Genomic DNA, 21,075 nt, shown 5'->3' with positions numbered 1-21,075 from the left:
TCTTTACTCACTGAGACACTCCTTCTCCCAGGCTCCCCTGCTTCACACACAGTGCCAGTCAGTGTCTTTACTCACTGAGCCGCTCCTTCTCCCAGGTTCCCCTGCTTCACACTCAGTGCCAGTCAGTGTCTTTACTCACTGAGCCGCTCCTTCTCCCAGGTTCCCCTGCTTCACACTCAGTGCCAGTCAGTGTCTTTACTCACTGAGCCGCTGCTTCTCCCAGGTTCCCCTGCTTCACACTCAGTGCCAGTCAGTGTCTTTACTCACTGAGCCGCTCCTTCTCCCAGGTTCCCCTGCTTCACACTCAGTGCCAGTCAGTGTCTTTACTCACTGAGCCGCTCCTTCTCCCAGGTTCCCCTGCTTCACACTCAGTGCCAGTCAGAGTCTTTACTCACTGAGCCGCTCCTTCTCCCAGGTTCCCCTGCTTCACACTCAGTGCCAGTCAGTGTCTTTACTCACTGAGCCGCTGCTTCTCCCAGGTTCCCCTGCTTCACACTCAGTGCCAGTCAGTGTCTTTACTCACTGAGCCGCTCCTTCTCCCAGGTTCCCCTGCTTCACACTCAGTGCCAGTCAGTGTCTTTACTCACTGAGCCGCTCCTTCTCCCAGGTTCCCCTGCTTCACACTCAGTGCCAGTCAGTGTCTTTACTCACTGAGCCGCTCCTTCTCCCAGGCTCCCCTGCTTCACACTCAGTGCCAGTCAGTGTCTTTACTCACTGAGCCGCTCCTTCTCCCAGGTTCCCCTGCTTCACACTCAGTGCCAGTCAGTGTCTGTACTCACTGAGCCGCTCCTTCTCCCAGGTTCCCCTGCTTCACACTCAGTGCCAGTCAGTCTTTACTCACTGAGCCGCTCCTTCTCCCAGGTTCCCCTGCTTCACACTCAGTGCCAGTCAGTGTCTTTACTCACTGAGCCGCTCCTTCACAGCTTCTAAACATGACCTTGCTTTGGGGGGCGTAATATATCGGGGCAACAGAGAAGCCTTGGGGTGGAAGTGTAAATGTAAAGAATAATGTGCTCTGACACACCATGGAACTATGGGGCTTACACATACTGCGATAGTGCCAATCGTGGCACAGAAACTCCAGTGGACTTTTGTGCTGTTGTGCCCTGAGTTCTTTCAAATCTAACGCTGTCTCACACTTTAACCTGGTCTGTAACTGTTACATACGCCTATAATATATATTATCTGTAACTGTTACATACGCCCATAATATATATTATCTGTAACTGTTACATACGCCAATAATATATATTATCTGTAACTGTTACATACGCCAATAATATATATTATCTGTAACTGTTACATACGCCCATAATATATATTATCTGTAACTGTTACATACGCCCATAATATATATTATCTGTAACTGTTACATACGCCTATAATATATATTATCTGTAACTGTTACATACGCCCATAATATATATTATCTGTAACTGTTACATACGCCAATAATATATATTATCTGTAACTGTTACATACGCCTATAATATATATTATCTGTAACTGTTACATACGCCCATAATATATATTACCTGTAACTGTTACATACGCCCATAATATATATTATCTGTAACTGTTACATACGCCTATAATATATATTACCTGTAACTGTTACATACGCCCATAATATATATTATCTGTAACTGTTACATACGCCCATAATATATATATATCTGTAACTGTTACATACGCCCATAATATATATTATCTGTAACTGTTACATACGCCCATAATATATATTACCTGTAACTGTTACATACGCCTATAATATATATTATCTGTAACTGTGCATGCAATGTCTTGTATATAATGTATACCCTGCTCATTATGTAACTGTACTTGTAACCATGTATTATTTTGTTTTACTCTGTGCCCAGGACATACTAGAAAACGAGAGGTAACTCTCAGTGTATTACTGCCTGGTAAAATATTTTATAAATAAATAAATAAATACATTTATGAGTAACTTCCCATGGAGTAAATGTGATATTTTCCAAATCGGCCCCTTCGAGATGTTTTCTGCCAGAAATTACCATATACTTCAAAGGGGATTTTCTGCTGAAAACAGTGATGATGACAGCATGGTGTATATAGTCCTCCCCCCCCCCCCCCCCGACGTATGAGAGACCCCCCAACCCCGATATATCAGAGTCTCCTCCCTGCAGAACCAACACTTCAATATTATTACACTACACCAGATTCAACAACGGGACACGGATACATAACCCCAATATTATTACACTACACCAGATTCAACAACGGGACACGGATACATAACCCCAATATTATTACACTACACCAGATTCAACAACGGGACACGGATACATAACCCCAATATTATTACACTACACCAGATTCAACAACGGGACACGGATACATAACCCCAATATTATTACACTACACCAGATTCAACAACGGGACACGGATACATAACCCCAATATTATTACACTGCACCAGATTCAACAACGGGACACGGATACATAACCCCAATATTATTACACTGCACCAGATTCAACAACGGGACACGGATACATAACCCCAATATTATTACACTACACCAGATTCAACAACGGGACACGGATACATAACCCCAATATTATTACACTACACCAGATTCAACAACGGGACACGGATACATAACCCCAATATTATTACACTGCACCAGATTCAACAACGGGACACGGATACATAACCCCAATATTATTACACTACACCAGATTCAACAACGGGACACGGATACATAACCCCAATATTATTACACTACACCAGATTCAACAACGGGACACGGATACATAACCCCAATATTATTACACTGCACCAGATTCAACAACGGGACACGGATACATAACCCCAATATTATTACACTGCACCAGATTCAACAACGGGACACGGATACATAACCCCAATATTATTACACTACACCAGATTCAACAACGGGACACGGATACATAACCCCAATATTATTACACTACACCAGATTCAACAACGGGACACGGATACATAACCCCAATATTATTACACTGCACCAGATTCAACAACGGGACACGGATACATAACCCCAATATTATTACACTGCACCAGATTCAACAACGGGACACGGATACATAACCCCAATATTATTACACTACACCAGATTCAACAACGGGACACTGATACATAACCCCAATATTATTACACTACACCAGATTCAACAACGGGACACGGATACATAACCCCAATATTATTACACTACACCAGATTCAACAACGGGACACGGATACATAACCCCAATATTATTACACTGCACCAGATTCAACAACGGGACACGGATACATAACCCCAATATTATTACACTACACCAGATTCAACAACGGGACACGGATACATAACCCCAATATTATTACACTACACCAGATTCAACAACGGGACACGGATACATAACCCCAATATTATTACACTACACCAGATTCAACAACGGGACACGGATACATAACCCCAATATTATTACACTACACCAGATTCAACAACGGGACACGGATACATAACCCCAATATTATTACACTACACCAGATTCAACAACGGGACACGGATACATAACCCCAATATTATTACACTGCACCAGATTCAACAACGGGACACGGATACATAACCCCAATATTATTACACTACACCAGATTCAACAACGGGACACTGATACATAACCCCAATATTATTACACTACACCAGATTCAACAACGGGACACGGATACATAACCCCAATATTATTACACTGCACCAGATTCAACAACGGGACACGGATACATAACCCCAATATTATTACACTACACCAGATTCAACAACGGGACACGGATACATAACCCCAATATTATTACACTGCACCAGATTCAACAACGGGACACGGATACATAACCCCAATATTATTACACTACACCAGATTCAACAACGGGACACGGATACATAACCCCAATATTATTACACTGCACCAGATTCAACAACGGGACACGGATACATAACCCCAATATTATTACACTACACCAGATTCAACAACGGGACACGGATACATAACCCCAATATTATTACACTACACCAGATTCAACAACGGGACACGGATACATAACCCCAATATTATTACACTACACCAGATTCAACAACGGGACACGGATACATAACCCCAATATTATTACACTGCACCAGATTCAACAACGGGACACGGATACATAACCCCAATATTATTACACTACACCAGATTCAACAACGGGACACGGATACATAACCCCAATATTATTACACTGCACCAGATTCAACAACGGGACACGGATACATAACCCCAATATTATTACACTACACCAGATTCAACAACGGGACACGGATACATAACCCCAATATTATTACACTGCACCAGATTCAACAACGGGACACGGATACATAACCCCAATATTATTACACTACACCAGATTCAACAACGGGACACGGATACATAACCCCAATATTATTACACTACACCAGATTCAACAACGGGACACGGATACATAACCCCAATATTATTACACTACACCAGATTCAACAACGGGACACGGATACATAACCCCAATATTATTACACTACACCAGATTCAACAACGGGACACGGATACATAACCCCAATATTATTACACTACACCAGATTCAACAACGGGACACGGATACATAACCCCAATATTATTACACTACACCAGATTCAACAACGGGACACGGATACATAACCCCAATATTATTACACTACACCAGATTCAACAACGGGACACGGATACATAACCCCAATATTATTACACTGCACCAGATTCAACAACGGGACACGGATACATAACCCCAATATTATTACACTACACCAGATTCAACAACGGGACACGGATACATAACCCCAATATTATTACACTGCACCAGATTCAACAACGGGACACTGATACATAACCCCAATATTATTACACTGCACCAGATTCAACAACGGGACACGGATACATAACCCCAATATTATTACACTGCACCAGATTCAACAACGGGACACGGATACATAACCCCAATATTATTACACTACACCAGATTCAACAACGGGACACGGATACATAACCCCAATATTATTACACTACACCAGATTCAACAACGGGACACGGATACATAACCCCAATATTATTACACTGCACCAGATTCAACAACGGGACACGGATACATAACCCCAATATTATTACACTGCACCAGATTCAACAACGGGACACGGATACATAACCCCAATATTATTACACTACACCAGATTCAACAACGGGACACGGATACATAACCCCAATATTATTACACTACACCAGATTCAACAACGGGACACGGATACATAACCCCAATATTATTACACTACACCAGATTCAACAACGGGACACGGATACATAACCCCAATATTATTACACTACACCAGATTCAACAACGGGACACGGATACATAACCCCAATATTATTACACTACACCAGATTCAACAACGGGACACTGATACATAACCCCAATATTCTAACCTTTTTGGGGCCGAGGTATTATTATCGTTTATTTGAAAAGCGCCAACATATTCCGCAGCGTGGTACAATGGGGGAGCAGAGATTTGATAATTACATAAAGTTACATACAAAGAGCTAATGAGAGCTTACAATCTGGTGTGAGATGGAGTATATATCAGGATGGAGTATGGTCCAGCCGCACAGCTAGTCCCAATGGGTTTGGTGGGGAGGGGGCAGTTGGAAGTTAAGAGGAACCCCAGGTAGGCTTCCTTGTAAAGGTGAGTTTTCCGGCGGCTGTAAATGTCTGAATGCTGGGGGAGGGTCTGGTGGGCAACGGACAGAATTGCAAAGATCATGTTAGTGTTAAAGCTGCAGGTCAGGCTCCCGTTTTTTGTTTTAGTTTTTTTTTTAACTTCAGTAGTTTCATGTGGGCAATCTCTAATTACCTAAAGAACTGCATAGCTGCAGGTCAATTCGTTCTCCGTCTATTGATCGGCAAAGTTTGGCGACATCTTTAAATATGGGGAATGTAAATCGTTGCTATAGGAACAAGCATGCTTGTTAAAATAGAATACAAGAAAATTGGTCTTTCAAAGTTGTTTTTTTTAAAACAGAAAATGGTAAAAGTATTTGTTCTTACTACAGAACTGATTTATTAAAACACACATGCAGGATATTGCTTGAACTGCAGCTTTAATAAGCATCAATTGTTAGCTTAATATATTTTAGAACAGTCGTTCTGTGAAAATAAGACATAAAATTAAACATCCGTGCTGCAGCAAATTCATTTTGCGCTTAAGGCGCTTCTAATTTGGCGCTAACAATGGAAAGCGCCTGCGTGAGGTTTATGCGCAACTCGGCAATCGCTTTAGAGTTGAACTCTTGTTTTGGGAACAGATACTGATGTATCACATTCTGCGTCTCTGCCCCAGCATGCACCTTGGGGAGGGTAAGTAGGAGGAGTTGGAGAAGTTACATGGTGCACAGATTATAATGAGATGTATCACATTCTGCGTCTCTGCCCCAGCATGCACCTTGGGGAGAGTCAGTAGGAGGGGTTGTGGGGGTTACATGATGCACAGATTATAATGAGATGTATCACATTCTGCGTCTCTGCCCCAGCATGCACCTTGGGGAGAGTCAGTAGGAGGAGTTGGGGGAGTTACATGGTGCACAGATTATAATGAGATGTATCACATTCTGCGTCTCTGCCCCAGCATGCACCTTGGGGAGAGTCAGTAGGAGGAGTTGGGGGGTAGTTACATGGTGCACAGATTATAATGAGATGCATCATATTCTGCGTCTCTGCCCCAGCTTGCACTTTGGGGAGAGTCAGTAGGAGGAGTTGGGAGGAGTTACATGGGGCACAGATTATAATGAGATGTATCACATTCTGCGTCTCTGTCCCAGCTTGCACCTTGGGGAGAGTCAGTAGGAGGAGTTAGGGGAGTTACAAGGGGCACAGATTATAATGAGATGTATCACATTCTGCGTCTCTGCCCCAGCATGCACCTTGGGGAGAGTCAGTAGGAGAAGTTGGAGAAGTTACATGGTGCACAGATTATAATGAGATGTATCACATTCTGTGTCTCTGCCCCAGCTTGCACTTTGGGGAGAGTCAGTAGGAGGAGTTGGGAGGAGTTACATGGGGCACAGATTATAATGAGATGTATCACATTCTGCGTCTCTGTCCCAGCTTGCACCTTGGGGAGAGTCAGTAGGAGGAGTTGGGAGGAGTTACATGGGGCACAGATTATAATGAGATGTATCACATTCTGCGTCTCTGCCCCAGCATGCACCTTGGGGAGAGTCAGTAGGAGAAGTTGGAGAAGTTACATGGTGCACAGATTATAATGAGATGTATCACATTCTGTGTCTCTGCCCCAGCTTGCACCTTGGGGAGAGTCAGTAGGAGGAGTTGGGGGGGGTTACATGATGCACAGATTATAATGAGATGTATCACATTCTGCGTCTCTGCCCCAGCATGCACCTTGGGGAGAGTCAGTAGGAGGAGTTGGGGGAGTTACATGGTGCACAGATTATAATGAGATGTATCACATTCTGCGTCTCTGCCCCAGCATGCACCTTGGGGAGAGTCAGTAGGAGGGGTTGTGGGGGTTACATGATGCACAGATTATAATGAGATGTATCACATTCTGCGTCTCTGCCCCAGCATGCACCTTGGGGAGAGTCAGTAGGAGGAGTTGGGGGAGTTACATGGTGCACAGATTATAATGAGATGTATCACATTCTGCGTCTCTGCCCCAGCATGCACCTTGGGGAGAGTCAGTAGGAGGAGTTGGGGGGTAGTTACATGGTGCACAGATTATAATGAGATGCATCATATTCTGCGTCTCTGCCCCAGCTTGCACTTTGGGGAGAGTCAGTAGGAGGAGTTAGGGGAGTTACACGGGGCACAGATTATAATGAGATGTATCACATTCTGTGTCTCTGTCCCAGCTTGCACCTTGGGGAGAGTCAGTAGGAGGAGTTAGGTAGGAGTTACATGGGGCACAGATTATAATGAGATGTATCACATTCTGCGTCTCTGCCCCAGCTTGCACTTTGGGGAGAGTTAGTAGGAGGAGTTAGGGGAGTTACACGGGGCACAGATTATAATGAGATGTATCACATTCTGTGTCTCTGTCCCAGCATGCACCTTGGGGAGAGTCAGTAGGAGGAGTTGGGGGGTAGTTACATGGTGCACAGATTATAATGAGATGCATCATATTCTGCGTCTCTGTCCCAGCTTGCACCTTGGGGAGAGTTAGTAGGAGGAGTTAGGGGAGTTACACGGGGCACAGATTATAATGAGATGTATCACATTCTGTGTCTCTGCCCCAGCTTGCACCTTGGAGAGAGTCAGTAGGAGGAGTTAGGGGGAGTTATATGGTTCAGATGATAATTTTACCTTTTAATTGGCCCCAAATTCCTCTACCTGTTGCATCCCCCTTCCCCCCCTCTCACAGTTGGGAGACCAGTGTATCCACCTGTTATACTGTAAGTTTTCCGGAAGGATGTTCCTTGCACTCCGAAAGAGCGGCAGTCTTCCGGGAGCCTATAAAAAGAAAACAGGTTCATTGAAACAGACGTGTCACCTCCGAATAAAGCCGCTTTCGCCAATTACCCAGAAGTAACAGCGACTGTATATTTGCTGCGAGCGATGTGGTTGTCTGTAAGAGTACGCAGCATGTCGTTTGTACTGATGTTGTGGGGTTATTGCTGGTGATATAGGCTGCAATACTCTGTGTTATAATGCAAGTGCAATAACCCCTGTTACATGTGTGTCACGCCTGCCCGTTACTGTCCCCATTCCATGAGAAGGGCGAGCATCACAATGGCTTGGTTATTATAATTGAAGTCATGTGAATTTTATGATGAAATAACTGAAATGAAAGTTTCCTGGTTCGTGATTTCCCACTGAAAGGACAGGCAGTTAGAGCCCCTCGCAAGAAGGAAGGGTTATCTTTTCCCGAATTATGTCTTGGACATGCCAAGCTAAGAATAGTTCTCAGATGTCACTTACTCTTAATTGTGCCGGCAGTTTGCAGAGTATCATCTGTCTCCCCAGATTGTTTGGATCTCCTTATGTCAGAGCAGGGAGGGGAAGAGACCCGGGATGGAATTACAAGTCCTGACAGACAGCTAACACTGGGCACCTTGCTTCCACTCCCAAGGACAAAGTCCCCACAGGATGATGCCCTCAGCTTCCCGTCAAACAAAGACTTGAGAACGCTGGTTTTTTCTTGGCTGTCCACGTCTATTTGACAGCGATTACTCGCAAGTGAATATAGTTAAGACCCTTAATGCTGGCTGCCCTAACTACTAACCCATACACTGGAGAACAGCACGGATAGTAATTGGAGGCATTTGACTGATATTTCTATTTTAAAGGCATGTAACGGCACATAGTTCCAACAATGCACATGGATGACATCAAAGGGAAGTAACTTTAGTCCCACTTTCTTTGGGGGATCGGGTGACCTACTCACCTTTTTCGAAACATGGCCAGTCAGGGGACCCGAGCAGTAGCAGCCTAATCACTGCTCAGCAAAGCATCAATATAAGAGGTTGCTGCTGCCGCGGTTCTGCTGCTGCTCCTGCCTCGGTTCTGCTGCTGCTGCTGCCGCGGTTCTGCTGCTGCTCCTGCCTCGGTTCTGCTGCTGCTCCTGCCTCGGTTCTGCTGCTGCTGCTGCCGCCTCGGTTCTGCTGCTGCTGCCTCGGTTCTGCTGCTGCTGCTGCCTCGGTTCTGCTGCTGCTGCTGCCGCCTCAGTTCTGCTGCTGCTGCTGCCGCCTCGGTTCTGCTGCTGCTGCCGCCGCGGTTATGTTGCTGCCGCCTCGGTTCTGCTGCTGCTGCCTCGGTTCTGCTGCTGCTGCTGCCACCTCAGTTCTGCTGCTGCTGCCGCCTCGGTTCTGCTGCTGCTGCTGCTGCCGCCTCAGTTCTGCTGCTGCTGCTGCTGCCGCCGCGGTTATGTTGCTGCTGCCTCGGTTCTGCTGCTGCTGCTGCCTCGGTTCTGCTGCTGCTGCTGCCGCCTCGGTTCTGCTGCTGCTGCTGCCGCCTCAGTTCTGCTGCCTCTGCCTCGGTTCTGCTGCTGCTGCTGCTGCCTCGGTTCTGCTGCTGCTGCTGCCTCGGTTCTGCTGCTGCTGCCTCGGTTCTGCTGCTGCTGCTGCTGCCTCGGTTCTGCTGCTGCTGCTGCCTCGGTTCTGCTGCTGCTGCTGCCTCGGTTCTGCTGCTGCTGCTGCCGCCTCAGTTCTGCTGCTGCTGCTGCTGCCTCGGTTCTGCTGCTGCTGCCTCGGTTCTGCTACTGCTGCTGCTGCCTCGGTTCTGCTGCTGCTGCTGCCTCGGTTCTGCTGCTGCTGCTGCCTCGGTTCTGCTGCTGCTGCTGCCGCCTCAGTTCTGCTGCTGCTGCTGCCGCCGCGGTTATGTTGCTGCTGCTGCCTCGGTTCTGCTGCTGCTGCTGCTGCTGCTGCCTCGGTTCTGCTGCTGCTGCTGCCGCCTCAGTTCTGCTGCTGCTGCTGCCTCGGTTCTGCTGCTGCTGCTGCCGCCTCAGTTCTGCTGCTGCTGCTGCTGCCTCGGTTCTGCTGCTGCTGCTGCCGCCTCGGTTCTGCTGCTGCTGCTGCCTCGGTTCTGCTGCTGCTGCTGCCACCTCGGTTCTGCTGCTGCTGCTGTCGCCGCGGTTCTGCTGCTGCTGCCTCGGTTCTGCTGCTGCTGCTGCCGCCTCGGTTCTGCTGCTGCCACCTCGGTTCTGCTGCTGCTGCTGTCGCCGCGGTTCTGCTGCTGCTGCCTCGGTTCTGCTGCTGCTGCCGCCTCGGTTCTGCTGCTGCTGCTGCTGCCTCGGTTCTGCTGCTGCTGCGCCGCCTCGGTTCTGCTGCTGCTGCCGCGGTTCTGATGCTGCTGCTGCTGCTGCTGCCGCCTCGGTTCTGCTGCTGCTGCCGACTCGGTTCTGCTGCTGCTGCTGCTGCCGCCTCAGTTCTGCTGCTGCTGCCGCGGTTCTGCTGCTGCTGCCGCGGTTCTGCTGCTGCTGCCACGGTTCTGCTGCTGCTGCCTCGGTTCTGCTGCTGCTGCCTCGGTTCTGCTGCTGCCGCCGCGGTTCTGCTGCTGCTGCCGCCGCAGTTCTGCTGGTGCTGCCTCGATTCTGCTGCTGCTGCCGCCTCGGTTCTGCTGCTGCTGCTGCCGCCTCGCTGCCTCGGTTCTGCTGCTGCTGCCTCGGTTCTGCTGCTGCTGCCTCGTTGCCTCGGTTCTGCTGCTGCTGCCTCGGTTCTGCTGTGGCTGCCGCCTCGGTTCTGCTGCCGCTGCCTCGTTGCCTTGGTTCTGCTGCGTCGCTGCCTCGGTTCTGCTGCTGCTGCCGCCTCGGTTCTGCTGCTGCTGCTGCCGCATCGGTTCTGCTGCTGCTGCGCCGCCTCGGTTCTGCTGCTGCTGCGCCGCCTCGGTTCTGCTGCTGCTGCCGCGGTTCTGATGCTGCTGCTGCTGCTGCTGCCGCCTCGGTTCTGCTGCTGCTGCCGACTCGGTTCTGCTGCTGCTGCTGCTGCCGCCTCAGTTCTGCTGCTGCTGCCGCGGTTCTGCTGCTGCTGCCGCGGTTCTGCTGCTGCTGCCGCGGTTCTGCTGCTGCTGCCTCGGTTCTGCTGCTGCTGCCTCGGTTCTGCTGCTGCCGCCGCGGTTCTGCTGCTGCTGCCGCCGCAGTTCTGCTGGTGCTGCCTCGATTCTGCTGCTGCTGCCGCCTCGGTTCTGCTGCTGCTGCTGCCGCCTCGCTGCCTCGGTTCTGCTGCTGCTGCCTCGGTTCTGCTGCTGCTGCCTCGTTGCCTCGGTTCTGCTGCTGCTGCCTCGGTTCTGCTGTGGCTGCCGCCTCGGTTCTGCTGCCGCTGCCTCGTTGCCTTGGTTCTGCTGCGTCGCTGCCTCGGTTCTGCCGCCTCGCCGCCGCGGTTCTGCTGCTGCTGACGCCTCGGTTCTGCTGCTGTTGCCGCGGTTCTGCTGCTGTTGCCTCGGTTCTGCTGCTGTTGTATCCTATTCTACTATTATACAGTAATGGTCACTAGATCAGACATGGGTAATTGGCCACACCCAGTAAGCATGAAAATGATGTTTAAAGCAACAAAACATGTGAAATCTTATATATATATATATTTAAAATAAATCAGTTCTGTATTATTAGATGTGACTGTTTTTTTTGTTTTTATTCAACTCTTAATGCCATTTATATGAGTTTTAAAGCATCCTTTGATTTCTAGAGCAGGTTAAACACACCTCCCCAGCAGTGCAAGATCTTTGCAACACTTTCCTGTTTGGGATAATGTGTTGAAAATGTTCCCAGGAGTTTGACCTGGAAACTGTAACAATAGATAATGTTACCTGAGTAATGTAAGGATACATTGTAGATGCTGAGTTACACTGACTGAAGCAGCCATTATGTTAGGCACACAATCAGGATTTGGACAAGAGCACCAAACGATTGCCAGCTTAGGCTGCGCTTATAGTGCAGGCGACGGCAACAGCGACTTCACGTCAAAACAAATGGATTGTCGCCGGCGCTTATAGTGAACGCGACGACGCTACCAAAAATCTGGTAGTAGAATTGGATTTTTTTGAGAGGCGGTCTCCACGTGACTGGCTATAAGCCAATCAGGGAGCTTCTCCGCGCGTCTGCCTTCCCCCGTGCTGACGTCACCGGCATTGCAGCCAGCAACATCTCCAAAATCTAAAATATAACTTTTGCAACGGCGATGGCTACGGGTGATGTCGTCGTTCGCATCGCCGTTGCCGGCTGTATAAGCGCAGCCTTAGGTAAGAGTGCAATTATACATTGTATCGCCATCTCTCCTTCCTTCCCCGCTTCTCAGCTCACAGGAACTCCTCTCTTACCTGCGCCCTCTGTCACCCCCACAGCTATACCCCCTGCACTAAAACACACCCCTACAGCTATACCCCCTGCACTAAAACACACCCCCACAGCTATACCCCCTGCACTAAAACACACCCCTACAGCTATACCCCCTGCACTAAAACACACCCCTACAGCTATACCCCCTGCACTAAAAAACACCCCTACAGCTATACCCCCTGCACTAAAACACACCCCTACAGCTATACCCCCTGCACTAAAACACCCCTACAGCTATACCCCCTGCACTAAAACACACCCCCACAGCTATACCCCCTGCACTAAAACACACCCCTACAGCTATACCCCCTGCACTAAAAAACACCCCTACAGCTATATCCCCTGCACTAAAAAACACCCCTACAGCTATACCCCCTGCACTAAAACACACCCCTACAGCTATACCCCCTGCACTAAAACACACCCCTACAGCTATACCCCCTGCACTAAAACACACCCCCACAGCTATACCCCCTGCACTAAAACACACCCCTACAGCTATACCCCCTGCACTAAAACACACCCCTACAGCTATACCCCCTGCACTAAAACACACCCCTACAGCTATACCCCCTGCACTAAAACACACCCCTACAGCTATACCCCCTGCACTAAAACACACCCCTACAGCTATACCCCCTGCACTAAAACACACCCCTACAGCTATACCCCCTGCACTAAAACACACCCCTACAGCTATACCCCCTGCACTAAAACACACCCCTACAGCTATACCCCCTGCACTAAAACACACCCCTACAAATCATCCTCACACATCCTCCTTCTATCCATGCTTCTCCTCCTCGCTTCTGGGGATATCTCTCCCAATCCTGGTCCCTGCCTTATTTCTACATGCTCTCGTCCTCGCCTTCCACATGCAACTTCTACTCCTTCTGGTGTAAACCCCTCCAACCTCATACCCATCCCCTGCCACTCTCCCTTCTCTCGCCCCATCCCCTGCCACCCTCCCTCCTCTCTCCCTTTCTCCTGTGCCCTTTGGGATGCTCGCTCCCTCTCTAACAAGTTCCTCTCTGTGCATGACTTCTTTCTCTCTCACTCCCTGCTTCTCTTTGCTATAACTGAGAGCTGGCTCACTCAGTCTGACTCTGCTCTGGAAGCTGCCCTCTCTTATGGTGGCCTTTCCTTCTCCCACACTCCGTGCCCTGATGGCAGGGGTGGAGGCGTGGGGCTCCTGCTCTCCTCTCTCTGCCGCTACCGAACCGTTCCTATTCCACCCTCTCTTGCTTTTCCCTCCTTTGTGGTTCACACAGTCCAGATCTTCTCTCCTCTCCCGGTCCATGTGGTGGTCATCTATCGCCCACCTTCCTCTACTCATCCCCCTTCTGCCTTTCTCTCTCACTTTGAATCCTGGCTCTCTTACTTTCTCTCCTCAGACTCCCCTGTTCTTCTCCTTGGGGACTTCAATTGCCACATTGATGACCCCTCTCTCCCTTGGGCTTCCCGCTTTCTTTCTCTAACCTCTTCTTTTGGCCTTCAACAGTGGACTGAAGCCAGCACCCACAAGGATGGACACTACCTATACCTGGTTTTCACTAAAAACTTCTCTCTCTCCGATTTCTCCATTTCCCCTTTTCCTCTCTCTGACATCACCTCATCTCGTTTTCGCTCTCTCGCTTCTCTCCATCTCCATCTCCACCTATCCCTCGTTTTTGCAGAAACCTGCGCTCTATTAACCTACCAGCTCTTGATTCCACTTTACGCTCCTCCCTCTCCTCTCTCAGCTCTGCTACAGACCCTGACAACCTGGTCAGGAACTACAACTCTGCCTTATCTTCCTCTCTTGATCTTCATGCCCCGCTTTCTCTCTGCCGTCCTCGCCCTTCTAACCCCCGACCCTGGCTAAACTCCCACACACGCATGCTGCGTTCCTCCACTCATTTCTCTGAACGCCTCTGGAGGAAATCTCATACGCTCGCAGACTTCATTCACTACAAATTTATGCTGTCCTGTTTCAACTCTGCCCTCTCTCAGGCTAAACAAACCTACTTTTCATCACTAATCAACACACACAAGTCTAACCCACGCCGTCTCTTTTCTGTCTTTGACTCTCTACTCAGACCACCCTCAGCTGCCTCCTCTTCTTCCTCCATCTCACCTCAGGACTTTGCTGACTTTTTTAAGGAAAAGGTGGAATCCATACGGCAGAACATCCCATCTGTTGCCTCCTCCCATCCCACAATGCTTCCCAACTCTCCTCCTGCCCTTCTTGACTATTTTTCCGCTATCTCGGAGGAGGATGTGTCACTGCTGATCGCCTCTTCTCCGTCTACCACTTGCCCTCTTGATCCCATTCCCTCCCATCTCCTAAAACCTCTTGTTCCTTCTATAATCCCTATGCTCACACAGATCTTTAACTCTTCCCTCTACTCTGGTACCTTTCCATCCTCCTTCAAGCATGCAACCGTTATACCATTACTCAAAACCAGCAAGCTTGACGCCTATCTGTCCTTCTAACTATCGACCTGTCTCCCTCCTGCCTTTTGCCTCCAAACTCCTTGAACGTCTTGTATTCTCTCGATTGCTACACTTTCTCAACACCTATTCTCTCCTAGACCCTCTACAATCTGGCTTCCGCACTGCTCACTCTACTAAAACAGCCCTCACTAAAATAACTGACGACCTCCATGCTGCCAAAGACAGAGGTCATTACACTCTGCTCATATTACTCGACCTCTCTGCAGCATTCGACACCGTGGACCACCCTCTTCTCCTTCACATTCTCCATACTCTTGGTATTCGGAACAAAGCTCTATCCTGGATCTCCTCTTACCTCTCCCATCGTACTTTCAGTGTCTCTTTTGCCAACACCTCCTCTTCCTCTATTGATCTCTCTGTGGGGGGTACCCCAGGGCTCTGTCCTGGGACCCCTTCTCTTTTCTCTTTACACACTCTCTCTAGGTGACCTAATCACATCTTTTGGGTTTAAATATCACCTCTATGCTGACGACACACAAATTTACCTTTCAACCCCTGACCTTACAACTGCTATACAGACCAAAGTTTCTGAATGCCTCTCTGGAATATCATCCTGGATGGCCATCAGGTGACTGAAACTTAACATGGCAAAAACAGAGCTCATTATACTTCCTCCCAAACCTGGACCTACTACCTCCTTACACATTGCTATTGAAAATACGATAATTCACCCAGTAGCCCAAGCACGCTGCCTAGGGGTTACACTTGATTCCTCTCTCTCATTCTCCTCCCATATTCAAAACGTTTCTAAAACTTGTCGCTTTTTCCTCCGCAATATAACAAAGATACGCCCTTTCCTCTGTTACTCAACTGCTAAAACTCTGACTCAGGCCCTCATTCTCTCACGTCTCGATTATTGCAACCTCCTGCTGTCCGGCCTTCCTGCCTCTCACCTGTCTCCCCTACAATCTATCCTAAACGCTGCTGCCAGAATCACTCTACTCTTTCCTAAATCTGTCTCCGCATCTCCCCTCCTGAAATCCCTCTCCTGGCTTCCGATTAAATCCCGTATCTCACACTCAATTCTCCTGCTCACTTTTAAAGCTTTACATTCTTCTGCCCCTCCTTACATCTCAGCCCTAATTTCTCGCTATGCACCATCCCGACTCTTGCGTTCTTCTCAAGGATGTCTTCTTTCTACCCCCTTTGTATGTATCCCTAAGACCTGGAAAACTGCCAGAGTTGTCCCAATCTTCAAAAGTGGGGACAAAAACACTGTCTCAAACTACAGGCCAATCTCACTTCTCCCAATTCTATCCAAAGTTATGGAAAAATGTGTCCACTCCCAATTAAGCGATTTCTACACCAAGACAAATTTCCCTAGCCAATTCCAGTCTGGGTTTCGTCCCAAACACTCCACCGTAACTACCCTGCTAAAAGTTTGCAATGAAATCCAGTGTGGAATGGAACGGGGACAACTCACTGGTGCAGTATTCCTAGATTTTGCAAAGGCTTTTGACACAGTTGATCATGTTATCCTGCTTAACAAACTCCAGAGCTCTGGAATAGGGAAACATGCTTTAAACTGGTTTCAGTCCTACCTATCAGGAAGATCCCAACATGTGTCCATCTCAGGCTCTAACTCCAAACCCCTGGATATCACCTGTGGTGTCCCGCAAGGCTCTGTTCTGAGGCCCCTACTCTTCTCAGTGTTCATTAATGATCTTCCCACAGCTTGTAAGGAAGCCTCAATACACATGTATGCAGATGACACAATCCTGTATGCACACAGCCATAGCCTCTCTGACCTTCAACACATACTTCAGTCTGACTTTTTGAGACTCGAAAACTGGATTTCCCAAAACAAACTGTTTTTAAACACTAACAAGACTGTAACAATGGTATTTGGGACCAAGACTAAATTTGTAAAGCTTCCAGTGACTGAGCTCCTGATTAGAACCAACGCTAACACCACCCTAACTCCTGTCACTAGTTTTAAATACCTGGGCTTATGGTTTGACTCCCACTTAACATTCGGGATGCACATTGATACCCTGACAACCAAGACCTATGCCAAACTAGGGGTACTTTACAGGAACAAATCCTCCCTAAGTCTCCTGGTCAGAAAGCGTATTGCACAGCAGATGCTAATGCCAATTATTGACTATGGAGACATAGTATATGGCTCGGCTCCTCAAACCAGCTTAGCAAACTTGACACCCTCTACAATTCAATTTGTCGTTTTGTTCTCCAATGCAACTACAACACACATCACTGCGAAATGCTCAAAGAACTAGATTGGTCATCACTAGAGTCTAGGCGCAAAGTTCACCTTTCCTGTCTCACCCTCAAATACTTTCTGGGCAAGCTACCCAGCTACCTGAACAAGCTCCTCACCCCTACCACATGCAGCACATATCACCTGAGATCAGACTCCAAAAGACTGTTCATGGTCCCAAGACTCAACAAAGTATCCGGACGTTCCTCCTTCTCCTTCCGTGCTCCCCAAAACTGGAACAACCTACCAGAGACTCTCACATCCACCACCAGCTTAAGTTCTTTCAAATCTAAGGCTGTCTCACATTTTAACCTGGTCTGTAACTGTTTCATACGCTCATAATATATATTATCTGTAACTGTGCATGCAATGTCTTGTATATAATGTATACCCTGCTCATTATGTAACTGTATTTGTAACCATGTATTATTTGTTTTACTCTGTGCCCAGGACATACGTGAGAACGAGAGGTAACTTTCAATGTATTACTTCCTGGTCAAATATTTTATAAATAAATAAATAAATCTAAATCCCTCTCCCGCCTTAAACCTTTCTCACTTTCTGCCCCGCACCTCTGGAATGCCCTTCCCCTCAGTACCCGACTAGCACCCTCGCTATCCACCTTTAAGACTCACTTTAAGGCTGCGGTCCCAGTACAGCCTGTGCGCACGGCGCGGCGTGCACTGTGCGTGTAAGCACCGCCCCTCAATGGGGCTGGGCCCACTACGCACCGTCACGCAGAAGGTGCAGGCGCGCCGTGCGGCAGGATTTTTCCCAACTCAATAAAATTGAGTTTACTCCTAGCGACGGAGGCGTGGCCACGCCCCCACCGGCGGTTCACCCAATGAGGGCGAACCAGCCGCGTGATGTAATGGCCACGCCCCCGCAAATCCCCGACCACGCCCCCTCCCGTCGCAAGATTCTCCTCTCCTCACAGACCGCAGATCGCGGTTAGCGCTGTGACACGCGCCGCCCCCCCCCCGCCGGGCGCGCGTGTCACAGACATTACTGGGACCGCAGCCTAAGACACATCTGCTTAAAGAAGCATACGAATAGCACTGTGGATAATACTGAACACATGATACATAAACCTTGGCCCCCTGCAGACGCACTTACCCGAACTCCCTCCTACTGTCTCTGTACGTTCTCCCTACCTACCAATTAGATTGTAAGCTCCTCGGAGCAGGGACTCCTCTTCCTTAATGTTACTTTTACAGTATGTCTGAAGCACTTATTCCCATGCTCTGTTATTTATATTATTTGTTATTTATATGATATGTATTACTACTGTGAAGCGCTGTGTACATTTATGGCTTCATATAAATAAAGACATACAATACAATACATTGTTACATTTAGGTAAGCGCACAACGATACATTGTTACATTTAGGTAAGAGCACAATGATACATTGTTACATTTAGGTAAGAGCACAACGATACATTGTTACATTTAGGTAAGAGCACAACGATACATTGTTACATTTAGGCAAGAGCACAAAGATACATTGTTACATTTAGGTAAGAGCACAACGATGCATTGTTACATTTAGGTAAGCGCACAACGATACATTGTTACATTTAGGTAGGAGCACAACGATACATTGTTACATTTAGGTAAGAGCACAACGATACATTGTTACATTTAGGTAAGCGCACAACGATACATTGCTACATTTAGGTAGGAGCACAACGATACATTGTTACATTTAGGTAAGAGCACAACGATACATTGTTACATTTAGGTAGGAGCACAACGATACATTGTTACATTTAGGTAAGCGCACAGTGATACATTGTTACATGTAGGTAAGCGCACAACGATACATTGTTACATTTAGGTAGGAGCACAACGATACATCGTTACATTTAGGTAAGCGCACAGCGATACATTGTTACATTTAGGTAAGCGCACAGTGATACATTGTTACATTTAGGTAAGCGCACAACTATACATTGTTACATTTAGGTAAGCGCACAGTGATACATTGTTACATTTAGGTAAGCGCACAACGATACATTGTTACATCTAGGTAAGAGCACAACGATACATTGTTACATTTAGGCAAGCGCACAGTGATACATTGTTACATTTAGGTGAGCATACAGTGCTACCTTGTTACATTTAGGTGAGCATACAGTGCTACCTTGTTACATTTAGGCAAGCGTGCAACGATACATTGTTACATTTAGGTAAGCGTACAACGATACATTGTTACATTTAGGCAAGCGCACAACGATACATTGTTACATTTAGGTAAGCGCACAACGATACATTGTTACATTTAGGCAAGCGCACAACGATACATTGTTATATTTAGGCAAGCGTGCAATGATACATTGTTACATTTAGGCAAGCGCACAACGATACATTGTTACATTTAGGCAAGCGCACAACGATACATTGTTATATTTAGGCAAGCGCACAACGATACATTGTTATATTTAGGCAAGCGTGCAATGATACACTGTTACACACTTTACTTATACACATAAGGAGAAAAATTAAAGAAAGAAACAGTGGGAAAGTGGGATTTCTGCTGGAAACTCTGTGTGAGCAAATACCTCTGATACACAGAAAAGCACTGACCACAAGGAGTCCACACACAGGAAAGTACACTGACCGAGTCCACACACTGACCACATTGACAGGGTGTTCCTATGTGCTGCCAAAGGAGGTGTGCCCAGGAAGCATGCGGCCTCTCTAAATATGCGGGATGTGTATGTGTTTCTGCCCATTGTGCAGCGTGTCCAGCCATGTTTCTGCTTCTCTACGATAAATAGCTGAACAATGGCACAGTGTAAGAGAAGGCCTGGAAATGGTCGTGTGCACCACGGCACACTTTGTCCCGGCCACGAGCCAGCAATCTGTGTGCTCATTTCTGCACCAGCCAAACTCCGTGGATAAGAAACATTTATCTAGCCTGTCCGGGACCTCCTCCGTATCATCTCACTTTGTCCTCTCATATCTGTACGTTTGTCACACAATGTCACGGTCACTGTCGTCCCTTCCACATTGTACTGCGGAATATGCTGGTGCCATGCAAATAAAAAATAAGAATAATATGACGTTTCCTATGGTATTATGGACATTAGGAGGCTATGCATCAGTCTCCTGGCCGCAAAACTCTGGCAAATAAACACCAGGTTTATCACACCCCAGAATCCCCTTACTTCCGATGGGACTTTTTTCTTGATAAATGTGCTGCATTGTAATTATTCCAAGTTTGCCCGGTTTTGCCAGCGGGGAGACTTTGATACAGATCTCTCCGGGCTGTAAAACAGCAAAAAATATCATCTGAAAAACCTGCTTGAACCACCTGTAAATTATCTGAGCACAAAACTATACATAATCTGAAAGGTGTTATTTCATCAAACAGCACAGGAAGGTTTATAGGTAACGCTCCCAAGTCTGAATAATGTCTGATTGTCATTGTCTGACATTGCAGACTGGAAAAGACAACACTTGCATTCCAGAAATATGTCTAT

At 47.5% G+C, this 21,075-nt stretch overlaps 1 protein-coding gene across 2 annotated transcripts in view; it reads right to left on the bottom strand.

Annotated features, from left to right (window-relative positions):
- LOC142471873 (sodium-coupled neutral amino acid transporter 3-like) overlaps positions 1–21,075 on the bottom strand; it is a 167,409-nt gene that overhangs the window by 95,061 nt on the left and 51,273 nt on the right. The window contains exon 5 of one of the 2 annotated variants that reach the window (XM_075578286.1): positions 8,489–8,556. The exons of the other annotated variant lie outside the window; for it this stretch is intronic. The gene's annotated coding sequence lies outside the window, so the exon portion shown is untranslated. The remainder of the gene's footprint in view (positions 1–8,488; positions 8,557–21,075) is intronic. 2 annotated transcript variants of the gene reach the window in all.

The sequence above is a fragment of the Ascaphus truei genome, chromosome 21 (genome assembly GCF_040206685.1).
Source record: "Ascaphus truei isolate aAscTru1 chromosome 21, aAscTru1.hap1, whole genome shotgun sequence".
NCBI classification, from domain to species: domain Eukaryota; kingdom Metazoa; phylum Chordata; class Amphibia; order Anura; family Ascaphidae; genus Ascaphus; species Ascaphus truei.
Note: the sequence above shows the minus strand (reverse complement) of the source record. Positions and strands in the feature narration are given on the sequence as shown.